Source organism: Saccostrea echinata, unplaced genomic scaffold, assembly GCF_033153115.1.
Source record: "Saccostrea echinata isolate AGI-Se365-2 ecotype Australia unplaced genomic scaffold, CSIRO_AGI_Sech_v1 ptg000015l, whole genome shotgun sequence".
In the NCBI taxonomy this organism is placed as follows: domain Eukaryota; kingdom Metazoa; phylum Mollusca; class Bivalvia; order Ostreida; family Ostreidae; genus Saccostrea; species Saccostrea echinata.
The window spans coordinates 11,137,685-11,157,188 of NW_026889764.1; the positions used below are offsets into that span (position 1 = coordinate 11,137,685).

General features: G+C 31.2%; 1 long non-coding RNA gene across 1 annotated transcript; it reads left to right on the plus strand.

Moving 5' to 3' along the window:
- Window positions 1-14,366: 14,366 nt before the first annotated feature.
- Window positions 14,367-15,454, plus strand: LOC133187520 (uncharacterized). Its single transcript, XR_009721206.1, has 3 exons — window positions 14,367-14,474; window positions 15,074-15,117; window positions 15,372-15,454. It is a non-coding gene; the product is annotated as an uncharacterized LOC133187520 (long non-coding RNA).
- Window positions 15,455-19,504: the final 4,050 nt, after the last annotated feature.

The following is a 19,504-nucleotide window of genomic DNA, read 5'->3' on the forward strand; positions in this document are numbered from 1 at the left end:
TAACAGACCAGACATAATTTCTTGTATATTAAAACTGCGACTAAATGAAACCCTATATGCTATTTGAAATATTTATATCGATTTTTCTGATTAAGACAATTGTTTCCTCTATGAAAACATCCCCATTTCCTTGTCTGTTATTCAATTTGAATGAGCTACCTTTTATCAAATAATCCCCCGAGAATTCGAATTCGCTTAGCAAAGAAAAATGATTGTTTTAAAATATTTCATACCAAATTTTTGATAATTTTAATTCATAGAGATTGTCGTTTCAAGAATGAAGCGTGAGCGATTTAAAAAAAAAATTAAAAGTATGAGGTTTTAAGCCTTTTTTGACCCTAAAATCGAATTCTACGGTAAAAAGTTTAGTTTAAAACTTCGTTTTTTACAGAAGTCTTTAACCTCGTTCTCTGAAAAAAAAAATGTTTATTCATTGAAAAATTGACAAAAAATAATTGTCAACGAAGCGTGCTTGGTGTCGTTTCTCTCGTACTTAGCCATTTTTTTCATGTAAACAAACCAACGAGATGTCGTTGAAGCTGACTTAAGATCTTGCAAAAAATACAGATGCAACTGAATTTCTTAATTAATCTAAAAAAAAAAACAAAAAAAAAAAAAAAAACAAGACACTAACCCTAATCTCTCGGATGGTATGCGAAGACTAACCCAAATCTCCCGGGCGGATGCTAGCTAGACTAACCCATATGCGATGACTAACCCTAATCTCTCGGATGGATGCGAGAATACCGTAATCAGTCGAAAACTTGTGCAAGGACTAACCCTAATCTTTCTGGTGGGTGCAAGTCTAACCCTTACCAGTCGAAAAATGTGCAAGACTAACCCTTATCAGTTGAGTGACTTAAATCTTATGTCATAGTGCTATGAGTACGCGGATCTTGCGGATCTGGGGACCGGTATTAAAGCAAAGTCTACCCCATATTTAGACAATTGAGCCCTTTTTAATATATCAGTGATATAATTCATTTTTAGCATTTGAACCTTTTTTAAGCTTTGCCCGTGTCTGGGGACCATGATTAAAACAAATCTAAGACTACACTGCATGAGAATTTTCCTGTCATTTTCATTTCCATATAAAATGTTGGACCCTTTTATAGCGTCATCCATATGCAGTTTTGTTTTGAACATATTTTATTGACAATATGTCAAAGTGATTGGACACAAGTTCTAAAAATTTAGATAGTCCTCTCCCATACATAAAATCTTAATAGCCATACAACATTTTACAAAGATTTACAATTTTACAATATTATACATGAACGTAGAAGAACAAAAACAAAAGTTATTATTGCTAAGGAATATCAATTGATATAAGGATGATTATAATGACGTCAATAACCATATTAAAATAGTTTCAAAAGGTAGTAAATACAAGTACATGTAAGTGTTAATTGAAACGACCAGTATCCTGAATAAATTTTTGAACAATACCAAATATTTGTTCGTTTTCCTGCAAAGATAATGATTCATCTCCTCATAGCAGTTTATGCACATTTAACATTTTTACATTATTAATTAAAAGTAATGCATATCCAGTGGTTCATGGTTTGAACAAACTGAATTGTATAACGCTTGAGAATACCTGCATGTAAGTTTGTAGCGCTGTAGTTCTTTTAAGATTTTAAAAGATATTTTCCGATTGTACATGTATATCTATGTGGAAATTGGGATTCCTTTGGTTTGGTACATTCTTTAACCTGCCTCGGGAGCAATTTTATAAGAAAAATTGGATCTACAGAGCATGAAAAGGATAGTTTAAGAATTTTGATAAATTTTAGATCCGTTTTGTTCTAATCGCTGCCCATTGGGAATCAGAGTAAACGTACGGGAATCTTCATTGTTTGAGGATAAGTCCATCTGAATTTGCAATTTTAAAGCCTTTCTAATCAAAAATATATTTTAAAGTTTTTTGTGCTATTATTTCCTACAATTTTAACTTTTTTTGAGGCCCCATCCCAACCTTAGGATTTATGGTTAGTACAAATATTACACTAAATGACGATTCTTGTAGACCTTATATAAATTTGCTAATCTGTATCCAAGTTGTTCGGGAGGAAAAAAAAACATTTCTATGTAAAACTTTGGACTCTTTTTGTATCCCAATCATTGGCCCTAGTATCCACGGGGTTGAAAAAGCTGAAATTACACTACACAAGGGTATAAATTTACATATTATTAACAATTTTACCTTAAGTTTCTAGTTCTTAAGGAGATTTTTATACATCATTCATATGCGTTGTATATACTCCCTCCCCTAGTTGTTTTTGACAGGGAACGTCTGCATCCAAAAGTTGCATCTTAGAACCAAACTCCAATTTTTTTTAATTGTAAATAAGCTTGTTTAAATATTCATGTAATGATATTTTATCTGATTGAACTCGGCATTTAGTAAAACCAAATCCCAAAAATGAGTATAAAATATTTATTATAAATGTTTCATTCTTTCATTAAAGTAAAATTAAGCCTTTCCTTCTGGCTAATATTTTGAAAAATTGCAGGTAAATCTGTGTTGACTTAATGGGAATGGAGTGCAGATAAATCTGTGCAGATGGAGAACAAAACAATCTTTTTACCGGCTTGCTATAGTTTAATATCATAGATAGAAGGTGAATTATATACTTTGCAGCATTCTTTTTGTCACAGTTTTGTTATATATGTACATTAAATTATATATTATAAATTAAATATTTTTTGGAATGTATCGTGTCTGTTCTGAATTTTTTCTTTTTAAATTTATTTTATCAATTGTGTGAAATTATTTACTGAATATTAAATAAATTACAGTTTTATCCTTCTATTCCTAACTTTTCTAGAACTAGCTATATCAAAATTTGTCTTTTTATGTCAATTATGCCTACATTTGAATTAATCATGTTAAATCATATAATGTGTGCGCTTCATGATAAAAGTTGTCATACCGCCACATACACATTATCGCATCAAACTAGTAAACATTACCGCTACATTTAAATGTATAAGTTACCTGAGAAAAGTTTGAAAGGGCTTTATTCCATTTTCCTTATTTTTTATCTGGAAAAGGGCCTGACCCTTCATTTGAGAAAAAAGTCAATACCTTCTATCTAAATATTCTTTGTGGCAAATTATTTTGAAGATGATCCTTGAGAAGACCTTAAACTTTGAATTTAGCTAGGCACAAAAGATGAAAACAGATTCCAGTTGGTCACCTGAGTGATTTATAATACACATTTTTGTCTTAAGCCTTTTTTATGAATAGATCATCAAAGCTTTTGATCGAAAATATTCACAAACTGAAGTTGTATAGATGTATTTGTTCAGAAATAAACAGAAGGCTTATTACCAGACTAATAGTTTTATTTCTTACATATATCAAAGAAAGCACATAAACACTAAAGATGAACATATTCTTAACTTCTTTAGGCAATCCTGACACAAAAATGTAGCATAACTTTTTACACAATCGTACATTTATAGGAAGAAATCTTGACATTTTTTGGTGGTTGGTTGGGTCGATTGTTATTACACTTACTTCAAAGCAATAGACAGTGCATTTAAGAAGAAAAGAAACCACCTCTAATAAATCAGGAAACCCACAAAAACTATAAAGCTAGACAAAAGTCATCTTATGATTGAAGGGTGAACATATCCTAGAAACATTGCTACAAGCTAGTTTTAAAAGAGCAAAAAAGAGACAAGAATGTAAAAGTATCTATATTTATTAAGCATAAAGACTATCGAAGATGAAATTATTAAGCAAAGTGTCAATTTATTTCAATCGCTCTTGGCCAAAATTTAAAAAAAGGTGTAGCTCAAAGCTATAATGAAAGAAACCAAGATGAGCAAAGCAAAGAATAGAATTTATGTGATTTATCCCTTTATCGTATTTTAGACATAAGCAGGTCAAATTGCTACACAATAACATGTAACAAACAATTACAATGACATTGACGTGAAATAGGAAGATAACAATGATATTGACGTGGAATAGGAAGATAACAATGACATTGACGTGGAATAGGAAGATAACAATGACATTGACATGAAATAGGAAGATAACAATGACATTGACGTGGAATAGGAAGATAACAATGACATTGACGTGAAATAGGAAGATGACAATGACATTGACGTGGTATAGGAAGATAACGATGACATTGACGTGGAATAGGAAGATAACAATGATATTGACGTGGAATGGGAAGATAACAATGACATTGACGTGAAATAGAAAGATAACAATGACATTGACGTGAAATAGAAAGATAACAATGACACTGACGTGAAATAGGAAGATAACAATGACACTGACGTGGAATAGGAAGATAACAATGACACTGACGTGAAATAGGAAGATAACAATGACACTGACGTGAAATAGGAAGATAACAATGACATTGACGTGGAATAGGAAGATAATGAACAGTGATCATGCTTGAAGTCCAATCTAAATACAAACTAAGAGCAGGGCAAATAGGGAACCCTGAAAAAATAAATTTGGGATCATATGCCATGGAGGAAAAAGCATCCAATGTCGACCGCATCCATCTTTAGTCCTAGCTTTGTTTTGATCGGGTTAATGGAATAATCTGAAGAAATATTAGGATGAAAATAATGGCCTTACAATTCTTACCAAAAGCGTTAGTCATTATTTGACTTAAGGATAGGTTGATTTTGCAAACGAAGTCACTGCATCGAGCATGGAATGTGCAAAATATTTACCTTAAACAAAACGAAATATTGACTAAACGAAATATTGACCTTAAACATTGATACCCCTTGTATCATCAATTTTTGTTTCAGCAGCCAACCTCGGTATAGAGATACGTGGAACATTGCGTTTCGAACCAACTAGTACTGGGAGACAAAAAACACCATATACAGTTAAAAATACGTCTGTAAATGATAAATATGCAATCTTAATTCTTTGTGCATCTTTATTGATGATATTTTACGTTGTTAGTTCAAGGGTTTTGGAAATGAAAAAGTAAAAAAAAAATCTGAGAGAGAGAGAGAGAGTGGCTCAAAACCCCCAAATCCTGGCTTAGATTAAAAAAAGAAGTCAAAACGAAGTTTGATGAGCATTCTCGAGATTCTGTTTCTTCTTACATCTGGTGCGTTTGCATTTTTGTCGCAACACAGAAAAAACCCTTTTTGTACAGACAAATGATACCATAATGAAAACACCCTGTGAAGCATTTAGTAATATAAACAAGTATTCCAAGACGTTTAACCTCAACCAGTAGTTAATAAAGCCCACAATCCATAAACTTCCTGTCAAACATGACAACTTCACAATAACTTTACTCTTATTGAGTTGAGACTTGACTGACTGGATATTTTCATGGCTTCGTATGCGACAGCAAACAATGACAAATAAAATGATATTTGTCGCCGTCACTAAAAATGCAGGTGTGATAAAGGTGGTGATAGCCATGATCGGATATGATATATAGCATAGATCCAAGCCATAACCATACTCCTTTCCATCTGATGATAGAAGAGAGTATCCTATGTTAGTTGCTATGAGGAGAAAAGGACACCCAAATGCATAAAGACAATATTTCAAAAGTCTTTTGTGACTGTTTTGGGTTTGTCTTGTAACAAATCGACCAAACTGTAGAAATATTTGTATTGAACTTGCACTCATCCAAAAGAAACTTGTTAACCAAGCGTAATGAACGATAAATCCCACAACTTTGCATGTCACAGGATAATCATTGAGCGTTATACCAAACTGAAACAATAATTGTGCAATCAAAAGTGAAACAGACAGAAACATGATGCATTTTCCAGGAAGAGATCGTAATTCAGGACAAACGAAATAAATACTAAGAGTGATTAAAAGACTCAAAGAGGAAATACACATCAGTACTAAAGATAATATACCTTCAGGTGTGTAACGATATACCCAAATTTCTTTTCTTTCTAACTTTGAGAAATTCAAATTATTGCTATCCAATTTTGAAAAATAGTCTTCCATGCAAATTTGAACAGACTCTCCTACGTAATACAGCATAGAATCAAAGCATACATCGAATGTGATAAGACACAGTTGAGATTTATTGTTGAAGATAACTTCATCTTTTCCAAGGACAACCATTGGACAGAATAATGTTTTTCGGAATGAATATGTCAGAAGCTTGGATGTTCTTTGAAAAATCATAAATTCTGTTTGCAATTTTCTTTTAAATCCCTTGGGACTGTCGTCGTTTGAAATAAATTGAAACTGGAAATTAGTTTCAGGATGGCGAAGGATTGGTGGTTTCTTTGTGATGCTTGTCATTGAAAAGATTTTTTCATGAAATAAAGAAATTAGTTTTGAGACGTATTCTTTTAGATTTAGCATAGGAAAAGCCATTATTTCAACATTCGCCTTGTAAAACATTGAATTCTTCTCATTTTGGAAAATTGTTATACATAAAACTGTTGCTAATTTGAATTCTGAAAAATGTGTTGCTATTAATAGATGTAACCATGAAACATAACTGATATATTTCCCATTGCTAGTTTCAGCGTTCTGAAGTCGACTTATGAAAAGAGTTGCAATTAACTTAATCTCGTTGCTGGCGTTTGACATGCAGTTTCCACTTTTGTATAGAAAATTTTTGAAGCACTTCACCTCTCGAGATATGTTCTGAAAATAACAATACATATGCATTATTTATTCTGAATAAGGAACAGTTTCTATTATTTTTTCAAAAATACCATTTTATATATATATATATATATATATATATATATATATATATATATATATATATATATATATATTAGGGATGTCAACAAATATTCGAGTACTCGACTATCGTTCGATCTTACCGACTATCGACTAAAATTTCTTTAGTCGGTTGTTCGTTTAAAATATGTTACCTAAAAGTAGTTTTAAATTCAAGGTACTAAACCTTGATTCGCCCATTTCATTTATATACAGATCAATGTTCTCGTAAGTGAAACTCCGGGTATGGTTGAACTGTTCAAAGGAAATTATTTGTATGCCGATTTATGTTCGGCAAATATGCCTCCAAAATCTATAATTTTAATACACTTTAAAAACGTCAGGATGGAAAAACAGTTAAAAGTACGTTATCAAGGTTATGTGAAACTGAACTTGTATTTAGCAGTGGAACATGATCAAATATGATGTATCTTATGCCGAATCCGTCAAACATACACGTAGTAAACACATTCTTCAAGTGAAACTTTTCTTAAGTAAGCAAAAATGCCAAAAAAGCAGAGCCGGAAAGAAAATTGTTGCTATCACAAACATGATTATCAAGGATTGTTTACCACTTATTGTTGTAAATGAAGAGGACGTTCAAGAATTTGTTGGTTTTGTAGATTAATTCCAATTATAGAGTTTCAACCTGCAATCTCGTAAGATCTGAGTTATGCAACTATTCATAAAGAATAATGAAACAAACTAAAGCTGTTACAAAATTGTAAATACATGTAAATTGGGGGACAGTTATGAGCGTAATTAAATGGTGTTTCTTTCTGATATTAATATCATGCAGTCATTTTAAGATTGTATTGATTATTTGCACAACATCTCATAATTAAAAAAATTATCTCTCTGTTTTTATAAGAGGCACGCTTAAATTGTTTACCAGTCAAAGGTCACTTACACGACGCGTAGAAATGGCTTCAATTAACGGGTACATGTACTATCGTTATGAAAAGAAAGGAAAAATGCGAGCGTTTGGTATCCTCCGTTTAGGTAAAATGTGCAGTAAATATTATATTAATTTTGAAATCAAATACATTGGATAAATGTAGATGTACAGTATTTATTGTATTGTGGAAATGACATAAAAATTAATTTAAATTTTAACGAATATTCGACTATCATTCGACTAAAGCCCCCGACTATTCGACTAAGCTGTTCGAATAAAATTGACATCCCTAATATATATATATATATATATATATATATATATATATATATATATATATATATATATATATATATATATATATATATATATATATATATATATATATATATATATATATTAGGGATGTCAACGAATATTCGAGTACTCGAATATCGTTCGATCATACCGACTATCGACTAAAAAATTTTTACTCGGTTATTCTTTAAAAATTTGCTACTTAGTAGCAATTTTAAATTCAAGGTAATAAACTTGGATTGCCCAATTCATTTATTAACAGATCAATGTTTTCGTATGTAAAACTCAGGGTTAGGCTTAACTGTGCATAGAAAATAATTTGTATGTCAAATTATGTTCGGCAAAACATGACTCCGAAATCTACATTTAAAAGATGTCAGGATGGAAAAACAGTTAAATGTACGTTATAACGGTTATGTGAAACTGAACTTGTATTCTGCAGTGGAACATGAAATATGATGTATTTAAAATTCATCGCTATCTCTCTCTGTTTTTATAAGAGGTACGCTTTCATTGTTTACCACAGTCATTGGTCAATTGGTCACTGACACGTCACGTACAAATGGCTTCAATTAACGGTTATATATGCTAGCATTATGAAAAGAAAGAACAAATGCGACCGTTAGATATCCTGCATTTAGATAAAATGTGCAGTGATATTATACTTGAAATCAAATACGTTGAATACATATATTTATTACTACGTAAATATTTACTATTTAGAAATTCGTTGCATAATGGTGATAGCGTAGATTAAATATTGTACAAGAAGTCTGTAAAAGACAAATAGTAAAAAAAAAATGACAAGAAAAATTTATTTAAATTTCAACAAATATTCGACTATCGTTCGACTAAAGCCTCCGACTATTCGACTAAGCTGTCCGAATAAAATTGACATCCTAATATATATATATATATATATATATATATATATATATATATATATATATATATATATATATATATATATATATATATATATATATATATATATATATATATAATATTTACCTTATATTCGTCATATACATGATAACGAATGCCAGTTTTCTTATAATTCTCTGGGAATTTCGTTGATAATGTTTGCAATTGACTTATGTTAGATTTAGATGTATTTGCTGCACCTGATTGTTGAATTTTCGAAGGTAAAAAATGTGTCGTTGGTGGTGGTTTGGTTAGTGAAATCACTGTTGTTTTGAGTGTCGGTGGAATTAGTGAAGTTGATACAATTATTGCTGGCTTAGTTGATCTTGGAGGTGGTGTTGTCTCAGGAATAATTTGCTGTTGGGTCGGTATCATCATTGTAGTTTTTGGGGGCGGTGGAATTCGTGAAGTTGATACAATTATTGCTGGCTTAGTTGATCTTGGAGGTGGTGTTGTCTCAGGTATAATTTGCTGTTGCTTCGTTATCATCAGTGTAGTTTTTGGGGGTGGTGGAATTCGTGAAGTTGATATAATTATTGCTGGTTTAGTTGATCTTGGAGGTGGTGTTGTCTCAGGAATAATTTGCTGTTGCTTCGTTATCATCAGTGTAGTTTTTGGGGGTGGTGGAATTCGTGAAGTTGATACAGTTATTGCTGGTTTAGGTATTCGTGGAGGAAATGTTCTCTCAGGGATAATTTGTTGTCCTTTTTGTCTACAATCGCCATATAGTAAAATAAAGCCAAGAGATAGAGGGCAAAAAGTTGGTGCTGGTGTTATCATTGGTGCTGGTGTTGGCGGGTCCGGAGTTGGTGGGTATGGAGTTGCTGGGTATGTTTTCATCATCAGAGTTTGTCTCTTCTGATTCTGATTTTCTAATTCTAGTTTAGATATTGTAAATGATTGATTGGTATCCAGATGTGTTACCGACGGTGTCTTGAGGGAGGTATTCCACTGCAAAATGATGTCCTCAACAGTCAGAATGTTTTTTGAAAATAATTTTGAGACCCTTTTAGTTCACCGAATTTCAAACAATTTTTTGAAAAAAGTATCAGTGGGTATAAAACTCAAATTTATTCAAAGGACCCGACCATTTTCAAGAAAAATTAAATTTAAAAAATGAAAATAAGGCGTGGTCATTAAAACAAATTCTCAAAACAACCAAGAAATAAGAACAAAACGTGTATGAATGCTTTATAATAATATGATGAAAATTTGGTCAAAGTATGACCCACGTGTCAAGATGAGACCTAGATAAGGTCCATAGTTTTGTATTGGGGAAAATCTTTAAAAATCTTCTCAGAAGGTACTACAAGACTTGGTATTGTCAATTGTTCATGTAATTTGATTTTCATATGTGCTATCTAGGGTAGGGATGGGGACATCAGTGGCCAACGTTTAGTATAAAATTAGGAAAAATATTTAACATTTGTCTACTAAAAAAATACAAGGCTACAGATTGTATATTCCTGTTCCTTTGCAAATGTCATCATATAATTTTGTTCACTTCATGGATTATTGTGCACGAGTTCGAAAATGTTCAATTGAAATGTATAGGAATAATCTTTGAAGCATTTATATAAGAAGTTATCTAATTTATATGAAGCTATTTGATTCACTTCTCAAGGTTTGCCTCTAAAATTGATTAAATGCAAGTATGCTTATTTTATGTAGATTTAATACTGTTCAATTTTGCTCCAGTATGGCTCCAGGAGCAGGAATAGAGTCACAGAAGGGATTCAAATCTCTTAATTAAGGAAAAAATCTTTAAAAAAAAAGAAATTCATATGCACTCATCATCATGTTATTCCGATTCAGTTCAGTAAAAAGGGTGTCTTTTCATTTATGTTGTACTATAAAAGACTTTAGCAAATGCAAACTTCCCAAAGAAAGACTTAGAATTAATAAATTATTATGAAAATAATATCTTAAATTAAATTCAAGTTGTTTTAAATCGTAGCCTTTTGTAACATTTCAAAATGTAGTCTCAAGTTATACAAATGAGTAAATATACAAGTGCATTTTTGGAAAGCTCTGGATGAAATCAGATTTCAAGTTTTAAAAAGGGATAATTATTACATAAATAGAACGACCATAATCTTATATATTATTTTCTACCAGTCACGATAGCCTAGTGGTAGGCATATCCCTTCGTGATCGTGAGGCCTGGGTGCGAACCTCGTTCACCGCGCCGCGTTAATTAAACCTAAGTCTTTATTTTTAAAAGTTTAATCCGAATTTTTATTTTCACAAATATATATTTTCATATATATATATATATATATATATATATATATATATATATATATATATATATATATATATATATATATATATATATATATATATATATATATATATATATATATATATATATATATATAAAAGAATTTCAAATTCAACTTCTTCAATATTTTAATAAACTGTATATAAATATTCTATCTGTTCCAGTGTATATCATGTACTAGAAATGACATTTCTTCAACACTGTTCAATGGCGCCGTACGCCATTACGAAGTTCACAACATTCCTACTAGCATGCACTAGATTCTGTGCGACTTTAAAAATGCTTGTGGGTATTTTTTTCCATTTTAAAAAGGTACCATGTCCTTAAAAGGAGACAAAGCCCTTGCGTTTGCAGAAAAAGGGCTCCCCTTTCACTTCTCGATCAAGTCCAGGAAATGTGGAAAAAAGTCTTCCTAAAACCTTTTTTGTGCGAATAGGTGCACCCTAAAGCCACAAATTATACCTTACTAGCTTTTTATTATCTAATTATCACTTATTTATTCACTAACAGGTTTAATAGACACAACAAATGAGCCGCTTTGTATACCGATAAGTACTTTGCTTGACCAGGATTGACACCTATGACATCAGAGCAATGTCGCATAGCATCAGCGATCAAAATATGCATATTGAGAATTTCAAACTTTGAATCGCTGAAACATCAACAATATTAATTTTCGAGCAAAGATTTTTAAATATATGTGTTTAATAACATGTAAACTTTGTCATATCAAAAAATTTTGAGATGTGATAAAACCCCTTTAATGAATTTCAGGAACAAAAAAGTAATACATTCGATAAAATATATTTACAACTACTTACCTCGTTGCTTGTTGTTTGTTCACTTTGATTCATCCAGCTACCGAAATAAGCATACGTCATTTTAACTAGAACATGGAAACACACTAAAGAAATTCTGTTATTCATGGCCCGACAGTACTTAATTTCTTTCTAATGTGAAGAAAAATTTATTTTGTCCCTCTGCTAGATCAATCCTCTTGAAATACAATAGCGATTTGGTGCACTGTGTCTAAAAAACTGCGGATTTATTTTCCCTAGCAACATGTGTGGCGAAATGTCCCTTGAAATATAAGGAATATGCAACAAAATATCTTTGTTTTATATGTCATTATCCATGTTGAAATGAGCCGAACATTCAGAATTATAAATTTGTAATATATTGACATTGTCCAAACATTGTTTATCTTGATAGATGAATAATGTAAATGGTATATTACATTACGACAGCCAGACTACTCGGTATTTCACTGAATGTTTCAAAAACAAAACCAAAGATGAGTCTGTTTTCTGTACAATATCTTAGGTATGTAAAAGAAAAAAAAAATATACATTATAATTTGTTTTATTTTAACTTTATATAATTTAATTTTTGGTTGTAACGCGGTATATGATTGGATAAAAATTTACTGTATATTGTATAAATTGGGTTGCCTTCGTCAAAATTGACTTGCATCAAAAACGTATCGATCCGCCTGACGTTACATTCAAATTTTGTACAATTTAAAGTCATTTTAAGGGCAATCGTCTTTTTTCTTACACTTAATGAATGAAAATGAAATTATAAAGAATGAATTTAATAGCTACCCGATTTATACGAGATAAACTGGGTTGAAACAGTTTACGCTTTTTTCAGAAACCGCTTCGCGGTTTATAAAGCGTAAACTGTTCCTTCCCAGTTTATACCGTAGGAAAAGGGTAGCTATTAAAATTCATTCTTTAAGTGATATATTTTACACTTACAGGCAATTTCAGCCAGTCAAAAGCTAAAGAAAAGGAGCGCGATGCAAATTTGTTCTTTGAGCTGACAAAAATGCAGCGGCTGGTCATCTTTAATTCTATTAAGAAAATAATTAATTAAATAAAGTTAAAATCTGCATTTTTGAGTCAGGTTTAAATGCTACGAACATGTCAAATATTTCTATGAATTTCATGTTGAAAGTTCTGTTTAATACCAAAAAATTTAAACGACTTATGCAAACTAAGCAATATTAAGTTTACATTTTACAATTAGGGTAGTTGCTAAAGAATGTTCCCAATCTTGCAGATTTCCAGTTAGAGTTCATCTGTGCTAATTTCTGTCTTTGTTGTTAAAATCTTTTAGATTCCCAGTGGGTTACAGGTCACATATGTTATAAGTTTAATTTTCTTCTTAGGTTCTACAGATGCCATACGTTATTCCACAACAGGAATCAATGATCCAATGACGTCAGCAATCCAAGGTATATTTTAATTTTGTACTTTATTAATTGATAATGACTATGTCTCATTCAAATATTGCTTACAATTCAATGTGAGTTAATTGCTTACAATTCAATGTTGAGTTAATTTCCAAGTTTAAAGAGAAATATTTATATAGTATTGAATTTCCAGTATTATGAATGTGCACAATGACATTTATTTTGATTTACTTCTACCTAGACTATGACATACTAGTACTCGAAAGTCTTGACTTCTTACAATTTACAAAGTTAAAGGTAAAAAAGTGTAATGTTTTCATCATTGAAGATTTGACTTGTAGGTGATTGTACGGCTATAGATGTCTGCTCAGTCTATGATGGGGACCAATTTTTACGTTACAGTAGCACATTGTTGGCGTATGGTTACTATGGTGATATGTTAAAAGACAGTGAAAATAACAGGTGGATGGGATCAAAACGTTAAAAATTGCAGGTAATGATTTAAGCTGTAGAAGTTATTACTGAATACAGGATAAATTCAACATGTCCATTTATTTGTAGACAGAGCATATTTTGAAGAAAGTTTCAGAATATATAACTTTTTTTATACTTGGTATTTGATGTAACATTTTCATGAAATTAATGGATTACAGGACTGAATATAAAGCAGGTTGGTCACATGATTTCATCATATACATCTACCAATCTTATTTTAATTAAATTTTATACAACTGTTTATGACCTACATTTATTTGGATTTGTAAAGATTTTGTATGTTTATTTTCATATACATGTACATGTACTTATCACTCAATAAATTCTTAGTATTCTTCTTCTCCTTTAATATACATGTACAGCCAAAGTCCAGTGATCAGAACATTTGTGTTATGACATCATCTTATAAACTGCACCCAATTAAAATATCGACTGAGAGGGAGCAAACTCCTAACTCGACAACAATATTTCAGTGTAAAAGCTTGTGTAATAGGATGTTGTACAGCATTTACGATATTTTTTTTAAAAAAATGCAATAAAATGTACCATTTCTGTTTATAGGTGCAAAACAGTTTTTGGGTAACAAGTCTTATGAAGGGGAGGTGTCATTTAAATTGGCCTACTCGACAGATTCAAACCCTCGTGACAAAATCACCTGTAATTCTGGGTATGAACATTAAAAAAAATTTTGGGTTGTCTTAATTTGTAATTTTTTCTTTGTTAATAAGTATGAATTTGTTTAACTGATTAAACTATCTTTCAGTTTTGAATTTAGACATTGTACATTAGAGCAAAAAGAATGGATGTTCTTTGAAATTTTTAATTCAATCCTGCAATGTTTTCCCTTAAATATTTGGGGAAAGTATTTCAGAAGTCTGGTAAAGTATCTGAAATTCTGGAAACAAAAGTATTGAAAAACTACCTTTAACTCACTTGATTAGAGAAGTGTATTAGAAATTAAAAATAGTACGGATTTTTAGAAGTGATATAATTATCCTTACTTTAATTACTGTGAAATCACTAATTTGTGTGGGGGTGTAATTTTCATTGTTTTCATGGTATGTAGAGATCCGGGAATTCATGTCCTCCATGGAATTTAAAATTTCAGCTTATATTATCATATTTATGTCTTCAACCAAAAAATCAAATCCCCATGAACAGATATTTTTCTCCTCAAACCATGAAATTTGACCCTACAAAAATATGTGATTTTACAGTACTTTTTGCTCAAATTGAAATGTTCATATTTCAAAGCTTATTTTTCAGCTGTAATATTTGTGCCATGAGTAAGAACTCACAGGAAGAAAAAGGTAAGTTATTCAAAAACTACATAAAAATATTTTTTTGAAAGCAGTTTCTTTTTCTCCAGGAAAGATTTATCTGATCCATGAAACCATTGTCACATTCAGTAAGTGTGCAGGAAGTATGTGTTATCTTCCCAGTAAATTCCCCCTAGACTCCCTACCTCCTCCCCCTCGGAGAACTGATGCATGCTGTCGATATGTTTTCAAAAGATTTATTTTTAATTTAAAGAATATTTGAAAAGTCTCTCTGTTAATCATAGGATCTGAAGGCTGGCACACTGTGAGGGGGAAGTTTCTAGCCGTAGCCAGCTTCACCATGAGCTGTCGATGTTTGATCAGCCCCATGGGCCCCTCCCCCTACTGCCACCTGGGAGATGGAACTTCAGACCTGCTCTCGTGTCCAGTTCCTACGTCACCTATACAGGTGTTCCACAACCAATTGCAACCAGGTATAACATTGAAACACATCAGGTAATATTCTAACTAATTGAAAGGTTTGCTGAATTACGCAGACATAAACTGTATATTACATGTACAAAATTCAGAGGACAATGATATATATGAAAAAAGTATTTTGAAATCTTTGAAGAACAGCAGGGTAATAATTGAAATAGTTAAATTAATAGAGAAGCACCGTAATTTGATGAAAATTTACTCCCCCCCCCCCCAAAAAAAGGTTGATGAGATTAGGGTGGAATTACAGCGGGATTAATCTTCAGGCACTCTCAATTTATGTGTATTCAAACTTGTTGGCAGTAGATGGTTGGGTGTGTGTGTGTGTGTTACACTAGGTGGTCCAAGATAAATGATTTTTGAAATCTTAAGAAGAAAAGTTCCATAATTCAAGTTGGTTCAAAATCATGGCTATTGGGTGGGTCACAATATGGAACAGAAATGGCGTTTGTTATTTCTTATTTACAACAGTATTTAAATGGTTTTAATGTACTCTGACAGTAGAGATAAAAGCTGTTGGCAATATGCCTGTTTTTGACAACAAGGGGTTTTATTCACTTATTCATTTCTCAGAAAATGTGACTCAAATTAATGAATTTTATGAAACTATGAATGTCTTATTTCATGCCTTTTCTAATGATGAAATCTTAACAATCATCATAATTTTGCAGTTCAACCATGTCAGATGTTGTAATTAAGAAGTAGGAATAAAGTACAAATGTATGTGATAAACATACAGTATTAAAGTATATTATAATATGTTTCATTTCAGAACCCACTGCCAGCTGATCAAGCTGTTTGCCCAGGGATTGAGGAGCTGGAACTTAACCCTCCCAGTCCTGTACCTCCTGTTGTGATTTGTGTGACCCAGAGGACAAGTACACAAGTATAGGAGGTCACACATGAGCGACCTCCACAGGTAGTCACATGAGTGATTACGACCATCACACCTGATTGAAGTGAGGCACCTCAAGTGATCCATGCATGTTACTCTGCTTTGGAGTAATTTTCTATTTAGTGAATACTTTTGTAAGTACTTTTCTATTTGGTGAAAGAAATGACATGCTTTATAAGTAATTGTTTCTGTGGGGAAGTTGTTTGTGTATTGCTATTCAGAAATGGAAGTTGAAAAAGAAAAAAAAATCCATGAAGAATAATGAAAATACATGTAGCATCTTTATGAGCCTCTAAAAAGACAGAGATTTATACCCACAGAAAGGATTACTTGTAGGGTATGTAAAGAAGGAGGTGAATTAATAGCAGTCTGTGATATTATTTATGTTTTTAATATCATACTTGTATTATGTTTATGCTGTATTTTTTTGAGAAATCTATTACATCATTGTCAGTTGCCCCTGCTGTCTGTGTGGACATGCTTAAGCACATTATCAGTTCAAAGTATCAATTACCCTTATATATATTTTTTGATGAGAAAGTAAAATTATTTTTATCAAAAAAATATGTGAATGAAAGAGAAATAGTATAATGTTTTTCCAGTGTGGCATCTTTGAGCAATATTTTTTAATACATGTACAATGCAACACATTCCATACAAACTTTTCACAAGCACATAGACATGCATAATAAATGTGGTGTGTGTAATGTAGCACACTTGTATAGGTTCATGATTTTTTTTTTATCTAAAATGATAGAAACATTTGAACTACTTTGAAAGGATCAAAATAACTTTGTATTCTGTGCAATATTGTATATTTTAAGCGCATTCGTTTTTCTAAAGATGAGTAAGGGTAGATGAATGGGAAAATCATTATTCTTAGAGATTAGCAATACAGTGGTTGATTTAGTTTCCTTCTCTCTTTGTTGGGGGAATTTTTTCTCTCTATGATACAGTGTACAAAGTCCATCAGTCCTTCAACTGACAAGAATGCATAATTATGATTAGTTGAGCATTACTGAAATCAAATTAATGGGTAGCTGAAATGTCAGTATTTGTCATCATACAGAGGTTTGATACATTGAAATTCTGTTCAAGAAATTGATTTTAAACTCAAATTTATTTTTTCTGAAAATAATATCTAAAGGATCTTAATCCAGAGAAGCTTACATGTAAATACTGGTTCATTGATTAAATCATTTTTAATTAAGAATTGAATTTCAAAGATTTATACTACCCTGCCTAGTCTATGATACATTATATATTCTATAAATAATTATTATAGCAATGGAAACTTATTGCACTACAACTTTAACTGCCAGAAAATTACTATCTGCTTAAGCACTGTGTTGTCATATCTTGATTCTCATTTCATCACTTTCTTCAAAGGTTGTTCACATAGTACATGTATGTAAATTAGCTGGGCTGGAAAATACCTGGGTACTCATTTTCTGAAAGTATTGAAATTTTATGTGAAGGTATTCAAATAGGTCAGCATGCAGGGAACCAATCATTTTCCATTTTTACATACCACTTGACATACATGTAGTAATTCTACTCATCTAATATTATATGTGATAGCGTTGATCTCTATGTATTCAGAACTTAAAACATGTATACTGCATGGAGAGTCTATGACAACAGGGACATGACATAAGCTTAGCCTATTTGATCACAGACAACATGCATGCACTGATTAAGCTCATGTGGAATTTTTGACCTTTTAATTAATACTTGTAGGTGATAAAAATAAGCAAACAATTATCTCAATGTTTTACAATTTGTTGCAGCGGTATAGTTCAAAGTAAATCTAATCCATCATTAAGCAAAGTTACCTTATATCTGAATCAATGCAAATGTAGTAATGTTCAATGCAATTAATAATCAATATAATTTATGCAACTGTAGATGTATATATTTTTAAATACATCTGTTTTGAAATCCCAAGAAGTTGTTCAGATCCAATGGAAAATGGGAGTAGCCTTCTATTCTGAAACTATTAATCAGGCATATATATCTTAATTAGACTTTATTTCTAAAATAAGAAAGTAGAATGGTTTTTTTAATTTGAAGAAAACAGAATACATGATCCTTTAAGGAATAACTTATAATTGCTTTTTCTTTACTGGACATATCTGCACTACTCTTTTATTACATTTTATTTCATGTAAAGTGAATGTAAATCAATGATAACTTTATTTAATAATTACATGGTACATTCCTGACAGTTTGTATATGAGACTAGATTGTGAATTTTATTTTTGTCTGTATAGAAGATGGAAGTAGATTTGAATATATTTTTATGCTTGTGTTTTAGCTATGTTTCTGAACAAATCCTATATATTAATTTTTCATAGGACATTAGGTGAACTTCGGTAAGGACAGCATCTATTAATGGGTTTAATTTGTTGTATGGATGCCTGAAAAATTATAGACTTTTTTGGCCAACAATCAATGCTGTTAATCAAAAGGTAACTTTGCCAAAAATGTAATGTTTAAAGAAGCAATTTTCAATATCCTCGTAGAAAGAGGAATGCATTTTATTATTATATATTTTACCAAACATAGCTTATTTTTTCCAGTCATTCAAACAATTCAAATAATATGACAGGTGTAATTATTGAAAGTCATTCATACTTTATATTTTTATTGATTAATCAATGCAAAGAATTTATTTTTATGAATTCAAGGTTCTTAAACAATGCAATTTTTCCAAATGTTACAAAGCTTATATACGTGAAGCATATATCAGATGTGTATATATTGTAGTAGACGGTTATCTTATTCTATGCCTTGTTAACATGGAATCAAAAAGGAATGACCATAATATTTTGTTTTGCTGCACATTTGTTGGATTGAAATGCTTTAGATGCTGTTTTTATTTATAGTTATAGTAAGTGGTCTCTGTGAACCAAAATTGTTATGCGTTCCAAGGCTTCAGATGTCATTGTTGATTTCTTAGTAAACTATACTTTATTCTAATTGTTGTTTTCACTTTGGGATAATTAGAATTATTATTCCTCTAATAATTTTTCCCATATATAA